The following is a 14,607-nucleotide window of genomic DNA, read 5'->3' on the forward strand; positions in this document are numbered from 1 at the left end:
TTTCATATATCTTCCTTCCTATATTTGTATTATTTTCATAGTTCTTCATTTATATATCATTTGCTTCATAAATTCTTCATTTTCTAACCCTTACCCACTCGATGGGTAGTTTTTCGCAACTTTATACCCTTGAATTTGCTTCCGGTCCTTTTGCACGTCCTTAGTCGTGAGAAGGTTAGTTCCAAAAAGACAAAATGGATAGTTGTGCGCTTGAAAAATCTTCTACATCTTGCATCCTTAAATTTCTTATCTGAACCTACTGCTCACCCTTAGTTGAGAATAGGATTACTTCAAAACAAAAATTGGGTATGCTAAAATCTTCTGATCTTCATTTTGTACCTTTTTTCTTGACAAGATTGTGTTTTTTTTTGTTTTGTCTAGATTGTCTCATATTAATTATGCTTTTATTATATTAAAAAATCAGTTATCTCATTACTTCATTATCATAAAACATTAAAAATCATATAAATTTATACTAAAATTCGACCAATATTAAAAACTTGAAATCAAAAATCTTATTGTCGGTATCCAAACTTCAACATTCAATAAAAATTCGAAAGAAAGTGGTAATAAAAATAGACTATATTTTATTTAAACAAATCACGAAAAATCTATTTACCTATCATTATTCTATCTAGCTAGGACTATTCTTTTTCAATCGTATTTATCTATATAACATCTATCTATCTAGGGTTATTTTTCCTATCTAGGGCCCTATACTATGTGCACATCTACTACCTATAAAATTAACCTAAAAGTTAAGAACGAGAAAAACTTATGAATAAACGCTAAATAAATAATGTGAGATTTTGCTATTTATTAAATAATAGTTTTTTCTCACTTAGTTCAGCTTAGTTCGGTTCGGTTCGCGAATGGTCACTAATTACGTCAAAAAAAAAGTCTCTATTTCTCTAATTGAGATACAGTCTTACATGACTTCATTTGGCTTAAATAAGTATATTTATATTATAGAATTTAAAGTTAGTTTACCTTAAAAAAAATTAAAGTAACTTAATATTATACTAAATATCTACATGTACTTGAAGCAATACAACGTATTCTTCTTAAATAGTACTTTTTACTGTATAAAATTCTTTTTAATTATTCGGTTTCCTAATCTTTTGTAGTCAAATCTTCTTTAAATTATCCTTAAAACTTGTCCTTCATTATGATAATTTTTAAGGCTTAATTGTCCATATTCTTTTGTCTTTTTCCTCCAATGGGGTTTCCTTGTCATATATCTTCCTTACGTCATTATAACTTGTATGTCTTTATTTTCTTCTTACATCATTACTTTCTTTTCTTCTTAAAATCATTGTATAAAAATTCTTGTATATCCTTGTACATACATAATTTTATTTTTTTTGTCATCTTCATGTTTTTTTTTTATTTCCTTTTTAGGATTCTTCTCTTTGTCTTGTCCTTTGTAAAAAAAATTCTCTCAATCTTCATTATCGTAATTCCATTAAAAATATTTCTAATTCACCTTTCCTAGTGTATAATTTCAGTAATTTTTGTCTTATGTAATGCGTAAAACTCTATTCAGCAAATTCCTCATGTATGTATTTCTGACTCGTAATTTCAGGGTCAGGTAACGACAATATAATATACTTTATGCCAAATAAAAGCCTGATATAGCATTTTGATCCGTTCAAGTTAAAAATAGATTTATGTATAATATGTAAGTACTCGTATTGAGTTAAAAATAGCTATTATGTAAATAAAAAAATCGTAAACACTTTTAAAAGTTCTATCTAGGTATTTAAATCAAAGTTCATCTATTTTCAAAAAATAAAATATAACATCACTTATGTAGTTAAAATATCAAGTAACTTGTCGAGTAAATGTTTCTTGAAACGAATATTATGAAAACTAGACCTAATTTACTAATTGTATTAAAAATAATTAATCCTAATTTATCCCAAAATAACTATATATTATGCATTTCACTAAATTATTAATAAAAAAAGAAAATTTTACGTGTATGTGAGACTGTATGCAATGAAAAAAAAATAGATTAAAAGTTACTCACGCGTACACTATTGTCATTGTCCACAATTAATTGTCCATGAAGTCTGGTCTTCTTGACGTTGGGCGTGGCTCCCATGTCTCCAAACCTTGTTCCTGCCGACGTCTGCTACTGCGACCCTGGATAGGTCTCTCCAACTCCATATTTCCCTCGCATACCTTATAATATGTACCATTTAATGTGAGGATGGATACGTTACCCCAAATTTTCTGCGCCTCCAGTTCCAGTTTCTTTCCATCTTCCAATTTTTTCCTTCTCTTCCAATTATAGAAGATCCTGGCAGGGTCGCCATATGGTGGTATCTGTATATTGAACTGCTCTGGTGATGGGGTTGACTATCAGGAAGGCACTATGTGCTCATAACTACTTTATTTGGTTAAACTAATACCATATAAATGTATTCAGTTGATAGGTGACATTATTCTGCTCTAACGGCAGCAACCTCCCAAACCTAACTAACTAATTCGACTGGCCCACTGATCCCTCTAATCTGATCGTGTTCCCATATTTATCAAATACTTCGTTTTGTAAATATGTTTGTATATATTCTCGTTAGTGTGTCAAAATGAATAATCACAACCTTGTTGAGTAAGCAAAACGTGGACTTTAACTAAGGTGTTCTACTTTGCAATTATTATAACAAATATGCGTAATATTTATTGTTTTATAAATAAATATCTGACGAATACTTTAGTTAATTTAAGGATTTCTAAAATATCTAAATAATGAGATAAATCCCATTATAATTTTTTGAAGGTAATTTCTAGTTCCGGATCCTAATTTAGAAAAAATATTTTAATAGACATAATTCAGACAACAAGTTCAAAACAAATTATCTCCACAAATTATGGCATTGTAAAAAAGGATTGGGAGTGGTTATGAATTACCTAAGTCCTAAGTATAAAAATTGTGTTTCATCTAGCTCTAGCATTAGGCGAGGAAACGAAGCATTTCATCTAGGAATTTTGTGCAGTAAGTTGAATCGTCATGCAACTTTTTGCATTCGATTGAGGAGAGTGTCAGAAAAGTTTGTGAACTAAAAATGTTCCATAAGAAAAATACAATCAAAGTGCATCTTGAAGAGATGGATTTTTTTTAACTCCTTTATTCTGCAATCTATCAGTAATGACAATAAGCGTCTTTGTTGATAAATGATTGTGACATGTACAGGAGGCTCCATTAAGCACCCATTAAGCTCCATTAAGCTATATAATATAGCTATTGCTAACTTTGTGGCATTACCTCTACTATTTACAATATTTTACTATTTACAAAAATATGCATATTACAAATTACTTAAACCTATTAATTAAGTCTCTTGGTTTGAATTTTTTTAATCTTCTTTCTTCATGTTCATGTAAGTCTTCAAACAACCGCTTGGCTAACTCGTTAGGATGTACAGACACTCTTTCTCGATATGTTGCACTATATTCACTTACCACTTCTTGCACTGTTGGAATTGCTAAGACTCGTTGGATCACGTAGTACGGAGCATCAAGAATCAGCCTTATCGTCTTGTTTTGGAACCTCTGTATTATATTTATGTTGCTGTTAGAAGCTGAATCCCAGAGCTGGATACCGTAGGTCCAAATGGGCTTTATAATGGCTTTGTAGACCAGCAGTTTGTTTTCTAGGGACAACTTGGAGTTTATGCCGATAATCCAGTATAGACGGCTTAGCTTTAGTCCTAACTGTTTGCGTTTAGTGAAAATATGTTTTCGCCATGTTAGTCTTCTGTCTAGGTGGATTCCCTAGTATTTTACATCTTCGGCTTGAGGTAAATTGTTGTTGTTAAGTTGTACTGGTGGGCAAGTTTCTCTACGGAGTGTAAATGTTACAGGTGTAGATTTTAGTTCATTTGCTTTCATGCGCCATTTCGACAGCCATTTTTGTATCTTGTTAAGGCAGATTTGAAGTTGTCTTGATGCCATCTTTATGTCTTCGTGTGAAGAGAGAGCAGCTGTATCGTCAGCAAATGTGGCTATTTTAACCATCGGTGTAGTAGGAAGATCACTTGTGTACAACAAATACAGGATAGGTCCGAGTACACTGCCTTGTGGTACCCCTGATTTTATGGCGTTCAGAGAAGAGTATTCTTGGTTTTGTCTGACAAGGAAGTGTCTATTGGTTAGGTATGATTTTAGTAGCAGGAAGTGGGGATATAGAAGTAGCTTCTTAATTTTGTAGAAGAGTCCAATATGCCAAACTTTATCGAATGATTGTGACATATCAATAAATGCAGCAGAACAATAACGTTTTTGTTGGAAGTCATCGTTAATCTTGTTAACTATTCTATGTACTTGTTCGATGGTGCCATGTTTGTTTCGGAATCCAAATTGGTAGTCTGGAATTAAGTGCATCATTCTGTTATCGACTTCATCTTTTTGACGTATATTTTCTCGAAAATTTTGGAGATAGCTGGTAGGAAGCTAATAGGTCGATCAAAGGTAACTTCTTCTAATTTTTTGGCTGGTTTGGGCATCATTATTATTTGTGCTACTTTCCAGATCTTTGGGTAGTACCCTAGTTTGAGGACGGCATTGAAGATATATATTAGTAATTTAAAGCATTTGGGTGTTGATTCCTGAAGCACTTTTCCTGTGATAAGATCATATTCTGGTGATTTTTTAATGTCAAGTTCATTCATGATTATATTTCTGGTTTCACTTACTAGAATTATTTTTATAGGCAGGTCCATTTGGATGGGTGCATTAAGTGTTTCGTCTATTTCTTTATCTTCTGAATGTTGCTCTGGATCGTATGGATGGAATACTTTTTTTAAGTGTTCGGTAAAGACTTCTGATTTTTCTTTGTCCTTTGTTGTCCATTTATTTCCGTTTCTAATTGGAGGATTAAACTGTTGAAGTTGTTTAAGCTTTTTTGTAGCCCTCCATAGTGCGTAGTCTGAGGCTACCGTTGGGGTTAAAGATTCTAAATAATTCTGAATGTTTTCATTTTTACTGTTCGATAATGTCTGTTTTAATTCTGTGGTAGCTCTGTTATATTTTCTTCTATTTTCTAGTGTTCTGTTTTTCATCCATTGTTTTCTCAGTTTTCTCTTAATATTTATTTTGTCCTTAATTGATTGGGGTGCGTTTGCTACTCCTTATCGGTATATTATTGGAGTTGCGTTCCATGCTGCTTGTTGAATTTTTGTCGTTAGGTTTTCTGTCGCGACGTCTATATCATTTTCTGTTTTAAGTGGAATACTTAGTGATATTAGATTATCTAAATTGTTTCTGTATTCTGAAGAGATGGAAAATGAAAAATTTATAACTCAGGGAATACTGACGGAAATGAGTTCAATTTTTATACTCGTATACAAAAAAATAACAAAAATTATAGCCACCTTTGAGCTTCACATTACAGCATTAGTTAGAATGTTACAGGGTTTTCGATAACATACATAGTGGCAGACCAAACTTTTGTTTTTTTAAATAGAACACCCTGTATTTTATTTTATATGCGAAATCTTCTTAACCTCTCCATTACAAAATAGAAACGTTTGGTATGCTATACAGAGTATTTACAAAGTTATTACCAATTTTATATGAGAATCTTAATAAGTTCAACTCCCTGTGTAAATAAAAATAAGCACAACGGCAAAGGTTTATTGATGCCATATTCTTTTATTTATTGTCAAAATTTTCATAAATGATTGATATTACTAATTTTATTTATATCGAATACAGGGTGAATCAAAACGCAAGTACATTATTTTCTCAGTCATTTTAAATGGTACACTGCGGTGCAAAAAAATCGATCCACCAAAAATTTTGTCATTTTTGATGTTTCGAATTTCCTAAACCTGTTGTCTGATTTAAGTGGTTTTTACCACGTTATAGCCTTATTTATTGACAATATCTCTATAATAATATTGTTGCTAGACAGTCAAACTATCATTGTATACCGGGTGTATGAATCAAACTGTGTTTTTTTCTCAAAGTTCGCATCACCCTGTGGACTATTCTGGCATTTATAAAATACTGAAACTAAAACTCAACTATAGTCTCAGGTATTCTTAACATTTTGTCTTTCGATTCATTCGCTTATGTTGGATAATAAAAAAGTTAGGTACTTTAACAACTGACCATGTTCGTCATCAGTACAGGATGTTTCTAAAATATTTGCACAAAACTTTAAGGGGTTATTGTACATGAGAAAATAATGACAATTTGCTTTATAATCAAATGTCCGCAAACACTTCGTTGTCGAAATACGGAATGTTGATTAATTAAATATTAATATTAATAAACATAATGAGCAGAACAATGAATGTAGCGGAAGAAACCTACGTTGAGTTGAAACAGAGTGCAGAAGAAGTAGGGCTAGCAATAAACACAAATAAAACAAAACTACTCATACAAACCAGATCAAATAGACCGGCGCAACAACACTTTATTGACGATATAGAACATGTGAATAGATTCACGTACCTAGGAATGGATCTGGTTGCAAGCAGTGAAGAAGAACCGGAAATAAATAGAAGGCTTGTGCTGGCAAATAAAGCATATTTCGCGATGGGCCACATATTCAAATCGCGAGACGTACACCGGAAAACAAAACTCCGGGTATATAAAACAATAATCAGGCCCATAGTAAGTTATGGCTGCGAAACATGGGTGGTGACACAGAAATCTGCCAATGCATTAGATGTGTTTGAAAGAAAAGTATTACCTAGGATACTGGGCCCAATAAGGGAAAATAACAACTGGCGAATTAGGTATAATAGAGAAATATACGAGCAATATAGCGAACCAACTCTAGCACAACACACTAAACTACAGAGATTACGGTGGGCAGGGCACGTGGTCCGCATGCATGAGAATAGAAACCCCAGAAAATTGCTGAATGCAAGAATGCAGGGCAGAAGACCGGTTGGAAGACCTAAAAAGAGATGGGAAGACGAAGTCGATGAGGATGCCAGGAACTTCCTGGGAACGCGTTCATGGAAAAGGACAGCGGTAAATCGAAATGATTGGAGAAGCTTATTGAAGGAGGCCAAGGCTCGATTTGGGCTGTAATGCCATTGGATGGATTGGATGGATGGATTAATTAAATATAAGTACTTTAAATTGAAAATTTAAAGTAATTTTTAGCGTAATTTAATTTGCAGCGAAATTGAAAATGGTTATTCATTTTTGATTTACATGCTTACGCTGATTGGAGTACGAAGGAAACCATTCTCGGTGGAGCTTTACCGCGCTGAGCAGATGGGACGTGAATTATAAATTGTAAAATGCCCTCATCTTCCTTAGTCTCAGCATCCGTTATGGCTTGCAAATTGTAGAAGCCTCGGAGGTGTAACCAGAGAAGGTTCCCATTGTTTTTGGTCTGGTAGGATGTGGAGCAACATTTTGGGTGTTGTTTTATGTGCTATTAGATTGAAATCTTAGTCTTTCGAAAATTAAGAGTTTTGCAAAAACAAAACTACCGTGCTCGAGTGACATCTGGCGGGTGTCGGACTCTACGATTTTGTTATTACAAAACTCTTAATTTTCAATTTAAAGTACTTATATTGAATTAATAAAGATTGTCGATCTCTTGTATGACAAATTTACAGCAGCGTTTTGTTAGTCCGATAACGTTAATAAGTTATGACCCGGGACGCGGAAACGCGTCCAGCCTGCACTCTGAAATTTTTCAGAAAGTGGTAGACTCGCTCAAACGAAGCAGTTAAGACCATTTTTAAGACTTTTGTAATCATCTTCCAAAATGAACGATGTACTGTGGACTATAAGACATAAAATTAATTTTTTGTTGACAATAAATCGTATATTCTGACAAATAAATGCATTTAATATTTTGGTTTACCTAAGTCTATCTTTTAGTCCATTGAATCACGGTTTTTGCTCCAAATTTACACATGTAGTTAACATGTAAAAGAAAAAAGGTGATATTGTGCCGATGTGTGCTTTTGCCCTGGGGGTGAGTTTCACCCCTTCTCGGAGGGGAAATGGACAAATTGACTAATTCTATGTAACTTTTTTTCTATAGAGGTTTTGCACTAAGTCAATACTTTTCGAGTTATTTGTGAGTGAGCGTTTTCAACAAAAAAACAACACGTTTTTAAACAGTTTTTCGCAAATAACTCAGAAAGTAAGTATTTATCGATAAAAAAGAATGTGTGTGTCCTTTGTACGCACGTAAGAAGTTATACTTCTATTATTATGATTTCAACGAAATTAATATACTTAAGAGGTTATTTGTATTTTATTTAAATATTAAACTAACTTTCTTTACCTCCAACTTTTGAAAATTTTTTATTAAGACGATACCAAAAATATAAAAAAAAGAATATGAATCGTAAGGGATTTGAACTCGGGACCTCTTGATCTCCGGTCACACGCTCTACCACTGAGCTATATTTCTTTTGCTTTGACAGGTTACAAGATTTTTCATACATACTGACAAATTTAATAGACCAAGTAAAGTATACAAAAATACTTTAAATATATTTACTATTATTATAAAATATCTTATTCCCCAGGAAGACAAATCCAAAGACACAAAAATTATAATCAATAATACATTTACTAAGAACACTAATATATCCCTATATATGATAAAATATGACTTATTTGCGCTGACAGCGCTGATACATACATATCTTAAAAGATTAGCAACGAAATACATACTGTATATGTACGCATGCGCTCGGCATTATAAAATTTCACTCTCGATCGTAAAGAAGTATAACTTCAAAAACATTCTTAGCAAAAATATACCATATAAAAAACTAAAAAAAAATGGTGTATGTATAAGGTCTGTAAACGCAGTAGAAGCAGAGTGGCTAAAGAAAAATAGGTTCATATTCGTCAAATTCCAAATCGAATATATCAACCTGAAATAAAAAAAAATGAAGCACTTTTTGGAGAAAATTCATTGCAAGTTTTATTTTTATTCTTAAAAGAAGCTTTATTTTTGTTTTATTAAAATGTTTCTAGCATCCAAAGTAAGCAAGTTACGCTCAAAATAAAGTTGGTCCTGGTCCATTTTTTTTAAACAAACGGGAAGTCACCACCTAATAAGCATCTCAAATGAAATTAATCGTTAGCGCTTCACGAGTTACTTTATCTATGTATTATTTATATGATCTGTATGATCTGTTCAAAGTGCTTATTTTTGAAGGGGCTGTAGTTGAAAGAGCTTAGTCTCTAGTTACTAGTCAATTATCACGCGTGTAAAGAAATTTTACACAGCCATATCTCAACCAATTTTGCATTACAGAAAAACAAAAATCCAAAATATTCAGAAAAGTCCAACCTACATTTCTTTACTCTTTGTGATTGTTGGTATCACTAATAAGTTTTAAGTCAAATAATATCTATTAATATTAAGTCAGATAATAATTTTAAAACCAAATTATATAAAAAATAAGCTCTTTGAATCGATAAAACTTACAGATCATATAAATAATACAGAAGTACAGCAACTTGTGAAGCGGTGATCGATTAATTCGAGTTAAGATACTGATTTTGGAGTGATTTTCCTGAGTTTTTTTAACAACTTTAGGGACTAACTTTATTTTGAGCGTAACTTTCTTACTTCTGATGCTAGAAACTTAACAAAAACAAAAATAAAGTTTATTTTATACACTTTAAAAAAGTAATGAGTTTTCCCCAAAAAGTGCATCATATTTTGGTTATTTCACATTGAAATATTCGCTTTGTTTGACGGATAAAGACGGATTTTTCATTAGCTACAACTTTGCTTCTACTGGGTCTAGAGATTTCATATATACACTATTTTTTCACTTTTTTAGACGCTATGTTTCTGAAAGCAATAGAATTTGTTTCGATAAAATACTTACTTTTTGAGTTATTTACAAAAAACTGCCTAAAAACGTGTTTTTTGTTAAAAAATGAAAATATTTACTCGCAATTAACTTGAATTGTATTAACTCGGTGAAAAATGCTATAGAACAAAAGTTGCTTAGAATTAGTTAGTTTATCCATTTCCGGACTTACTTTGAACATATATTTTTTCACCTCCTAGAAGGAGTGACACTCACCCCAGGGCAAAAGCACACGTCGGCTCAATATAATTTTTCTTTTTTGACATGTTACCTATTATGTGTGTGCAAAATTTCATATCAATCCATGCGGTTCTTTATACAGGGTGTTTCATTGGGAAACGGAAATACTTTAACTGTGAATAGAGGTCACCGAGGCGGTTCTAGGTATACTACATTTTTTGCCCTACCGACTTTTATAACCGACTTACAGGGTGTTTTATCGATTTTGCCAATTTCTTTCCTAAGCCATAACTTTAGAACCACCCTGTATACTTTTTTGCTATTTGGTACACATGTGTCTCATCCAAAACCCAAACGACCGATATACAAATCACAAGAAAAATCCAGGTCCGGCTTAAAAAAAATTATAAAGTAATTGTGACCTTAAAAAAACACCCTGTATATTAAAATTCTGAAAATCTGTTTGCATATTTAAAAAGAGCACAAGAAACTAAGTCTAACCGTTTACTTCAATTTTTCGGCCAGACAATTTTATGACTTTAATTTTGAAATTATATTGAATTTTTTAAGAACTCTGACATTAAAAAGCAGGTATTATTAACTTTTAATTATAAATTATTAAAGTTATTGAATAAATACTTATTTTAAAATTAGTCAATACTTATTAACACATTGGAACGACCCAATTATTAATTACAAGAAAAAGGCAGGTCCGGATTAACAAAAAAATATATAGTAATTGTGACCTTGAAAGAACACCTTGTATATTGACATTTTCAAAATTTGTTAGCACATTTTAAAACACCACAAAAATCTGAGTTTATCAGTTTGCTTTAATTTTAATTTATATACTTTAATTTTAAAATTAATTATATTGATACTTTTAAGAACACTGAAATTAAAAAGCGGATTTTTAAAGCACTTTTAACAATAAATTATTAAAGTTATTAAATAAATACCCATTTTAAAAATAATCAATACTTATTTACGACATTCGAACTACCCACTTACAAATCACAACAAAAATCCAGGTCCGGATTAACAAAACAATATCAAGTAATTGTAACCTTGAAACAACACCCTGTATATTGAAATTTTCAAAATCCGTTTGCACATAGGTATGAAACGAGCACAGAAAACTAAGTTTAATCGTTCGCTTAAATATTTTGGCCAGATAATTTAATGAATTTAATTTTGAAATTATGTCGAAATTTTTAAGAACTCTGGCAACTCATAATAAAAATTTCGATATAATTTCAAAGGTAATGTCATTAAATTGTCTGCACAAAAAATTAAAGCAGGACATTAAACTTAGTTTCTCGTGCTCTCTTCAGGTGTGCAAACGTATTTTAAAAATTTCAATATACAGGGTGTTTTTTCAAGGTCACAATTACTTTGTATTTTGTTGTTAATACGGACCTGGATTTTTCTTGTGATTAGTAAGTGAGTCCCTCTAACGCAGTAAATAATAACTGATTATTGTTAAAATTAGCATTTATTTATTAACTTGAATGATTTATTATTAAAAGTGCTTTAAAAACCTGCTTATTAATTTCAGGGTTTTTAAAAATTTTAATATATTTAATTACAAAATTAAAGGTAATAAATTTTTGCACAAAAATCAAAGTAAACCGATAAACTCGGAATTTTGTGGTCTTTTAAAATGTGGAATCAAATTTTAAAAATGTCAATATACAGGGTGTTATCTCAAGGTCAAAATTACTCTATGTTTTTTTGTTAATCCGGACCTGGATTTTTCTTGTGATTAATAATTGGGTCTTTCCAATGTGGTAAATAAGTCTTGATTCGTTTTAAAATGAGTATTTATTCAATAACTATAATAATCTATAATTAAAAGTTAATAATACCTGCTTTTTAATGTTGAGTTCCTAAAAAATTCAATATAATTTCAAAATTAAAATCAAAAAATTGTCTGGCCGAAAAATCCAAGCACACCATTAGACTTAGTTTTTTGTGCTCTTTTCAAATATGCAAACAGATTTTCAAAATTTCAATATACAGGGTGTTGTTTTAAGGTCACAATTACTTTATAATTTTTTGTTAATCCGGACCTGGATTTTTCTTGTGATTAGTATGTCGGTCGTTTGAATTTTGAATGAGACATATGTGTACCAAATATTAAAAAAATATACAGGGTGGTTCTAAAGTTATGGCTTAGGAAAGAAATGAGCAAAATCGATAAAACACCCTGTAACTCGGATATAAAAGTCGGTAGAGCAAAAAATTTAGTATACCTAGAACGGCTTCGGTGACCTCTATTCACTATTAAAGTATTTCCGTTTCCCAATGAAACACCCTGTAATGTGGAGCAAAAACCGTGATTCAATGTACTATTATTGTAAAGGTTTATTGTAAATCATGATTCGGAAGTGCTCCTCGTAACATTCAACGTGTCTTGGTTCGTTTATTTCTAGTGAATCTTTTTTGTGGTTTTAGCATAAAACCTTCAAATATATGTATTTTTGATTTTTACATGAAATCAATGGTTTTTTCTTTTAGATAGACTGGTGTATGTATATTCTCTCATTTACAATATTTTCTTGGTTTGGCGTGTACGGCAATATGTAGGTACTGCATACTGCTTTAAAATAAATGTAATCAAATGATTGGCTGTAAGAGGTTTTCACAGTGACGGTTTAAGGGATCATGGGGCCCTAGGCGGCCATAAGAAGTAGGCCCCTTTATAGCGACCATTTACTTAAAACAAATTTACAGATATTTATGTTGTTTTGGGAAGTAGTTACTCCAAAAATAAATTACGACAATGTAAAAAAGATCATTTTTCTTTATTTTTTACATTTCGCAACAACTTCTCATTAATAGTCCATAGCTAATATGCCAAAGAAAAAAACGGATATTGTGCCGATATGTGATTTTGCCCTGGGTATGAGTGCCACCCCTTCGGGGGTGAAAAAACATACATTAAAAAACATACAAAATAAGTGCGGAACTGGATAAACTGATTAATTCTAAGTAACTTTTGTTCTATCGAGTTTTTTCACTAAATCATTACTTTTTGAGTTATTTTCGAGTGAATATGCTCATTTTTCAGCAAAAAACACGTTTTTAGACGGTTTTTCGCAAATAACTCCGAAATTAAGTATTTTATCGAAAAAATATTGTTAGGAAAAATATAGCGTATACAAAATTAAAAAAAAAATGGTGTATGTATGAAGTATGTAGACCCAGTATAAGCAGAACTGGAGCTAATGGAAAGTAGATTCTTATTCAACAAATTCCAAATCAAATATTTCAACGTAAATAACCAAAAAATGAAGAACTTTTTTAAAGTGTTAAATTTTGTTTTTTTAACAAGTTTCAAGTACCTATCAAAATTAAGCAAGTAAAGCTTAAAATATTGTTGATTCCTTTTTTTTGGCAAAAAAATTTTGGAAATTTATGAAAATCTGGAAAAAACTTAGAAGTATATTATTTATATGATCTGTAAGTTTCACTGGTTCACAGTGCTTATATTTCAAAACAAATTTAAAAAAATTAAAATAAAACAAATTTTTTGAAATTTTGAAAATAAAATGTTCTTTTTTTAAAATAATTTAAAAATTATTAGTGGTACCAAAAATCTTAAAGAGTAAAAAAATGAAGGTTTTGCTTTTCTGAATATTTTAGATTTTTTTTGGAAGATAAAAATTGGTTAAGATATGACTGTTCAAAATTGGCATACCCTGGGTAGAGAATTTTTCATTTATTAAAAATTAATAAATGAAAATAGTTTCTATCCTTGTGGGATCGGTACTCACCGGAGGGATCGCAGACGTTCGGATACAATTAGCGTCTCTTTGCAAAAACAATGACGACTTTGCTAAGTAACAAGACATTTACTTAACACACACACTACCCATTATGATTACACTAGGTTTCTGATTGAAAAAATCCAATGTACCATGTCAGTGCCCATTAGTTGTTGTCGAGGCATTAAGCCAAATAAAAAATTGCATACACTCGTGATTAGCGACTTATTCAAGCCCTTTCTACTACAGCCCTTTTATAAATAAGCACTTTATACCGATAAAACTCACAGAGCATATAAACAATACATAAGTAAAGTAGCTTGTGAAGCGGTAAGGATTAATTTCATTTGGGATGCTAATTAGGGGGTTATTTTCACCAGTTTTTTTTACCAAAAAAATTGGATCAACTTTATTCTGAGCGTATCTTGCTTACTTTTTATGCTAGAAATTAAAAAAAAAACAAGAATAATGCTTTTTTTTAAACATTTAAACAAGTTATGATGAGTTTTCCATAAATATTGCTTCACTTTTTGACTATTTCACGTTGAAACATCCGATTGGAATTTGACGAATAAGAACTTACTTTTCATTAGCTACAACTCTACTTCTACTGGGTCTACAGACTGCACACATATACCATTTTTTCAATTTTTTAAAAGCTATATTTTTGCTAAGAATATTTTTCGATGAAATAGTTACTTTTTGAGTTATTTGCGAAAAACCGTCTAAAAACGTGTTATTTTTTGTTGAAAAATGAAGATATTCACTTGCAAATAACTAGAAAAGTATTGACTTGATGAAAAGACTCTATTGAACAAAAGTTGCTTAGA

The sequence above is a fragment of the Diabrotica virgifera genome, chromosome 3 (assembly GCF_917563875.1).
Source record: "Diabrotica virgifera virgifera chromosome 3, PGI_DIABVI_V3a".
Lineage (NCBI taxonomy): Eukaryota > Metazoa > Arthropoda > Insecta > Coleoptera > Chrysomelidae > Diabrotica > Diabrotica virgifera.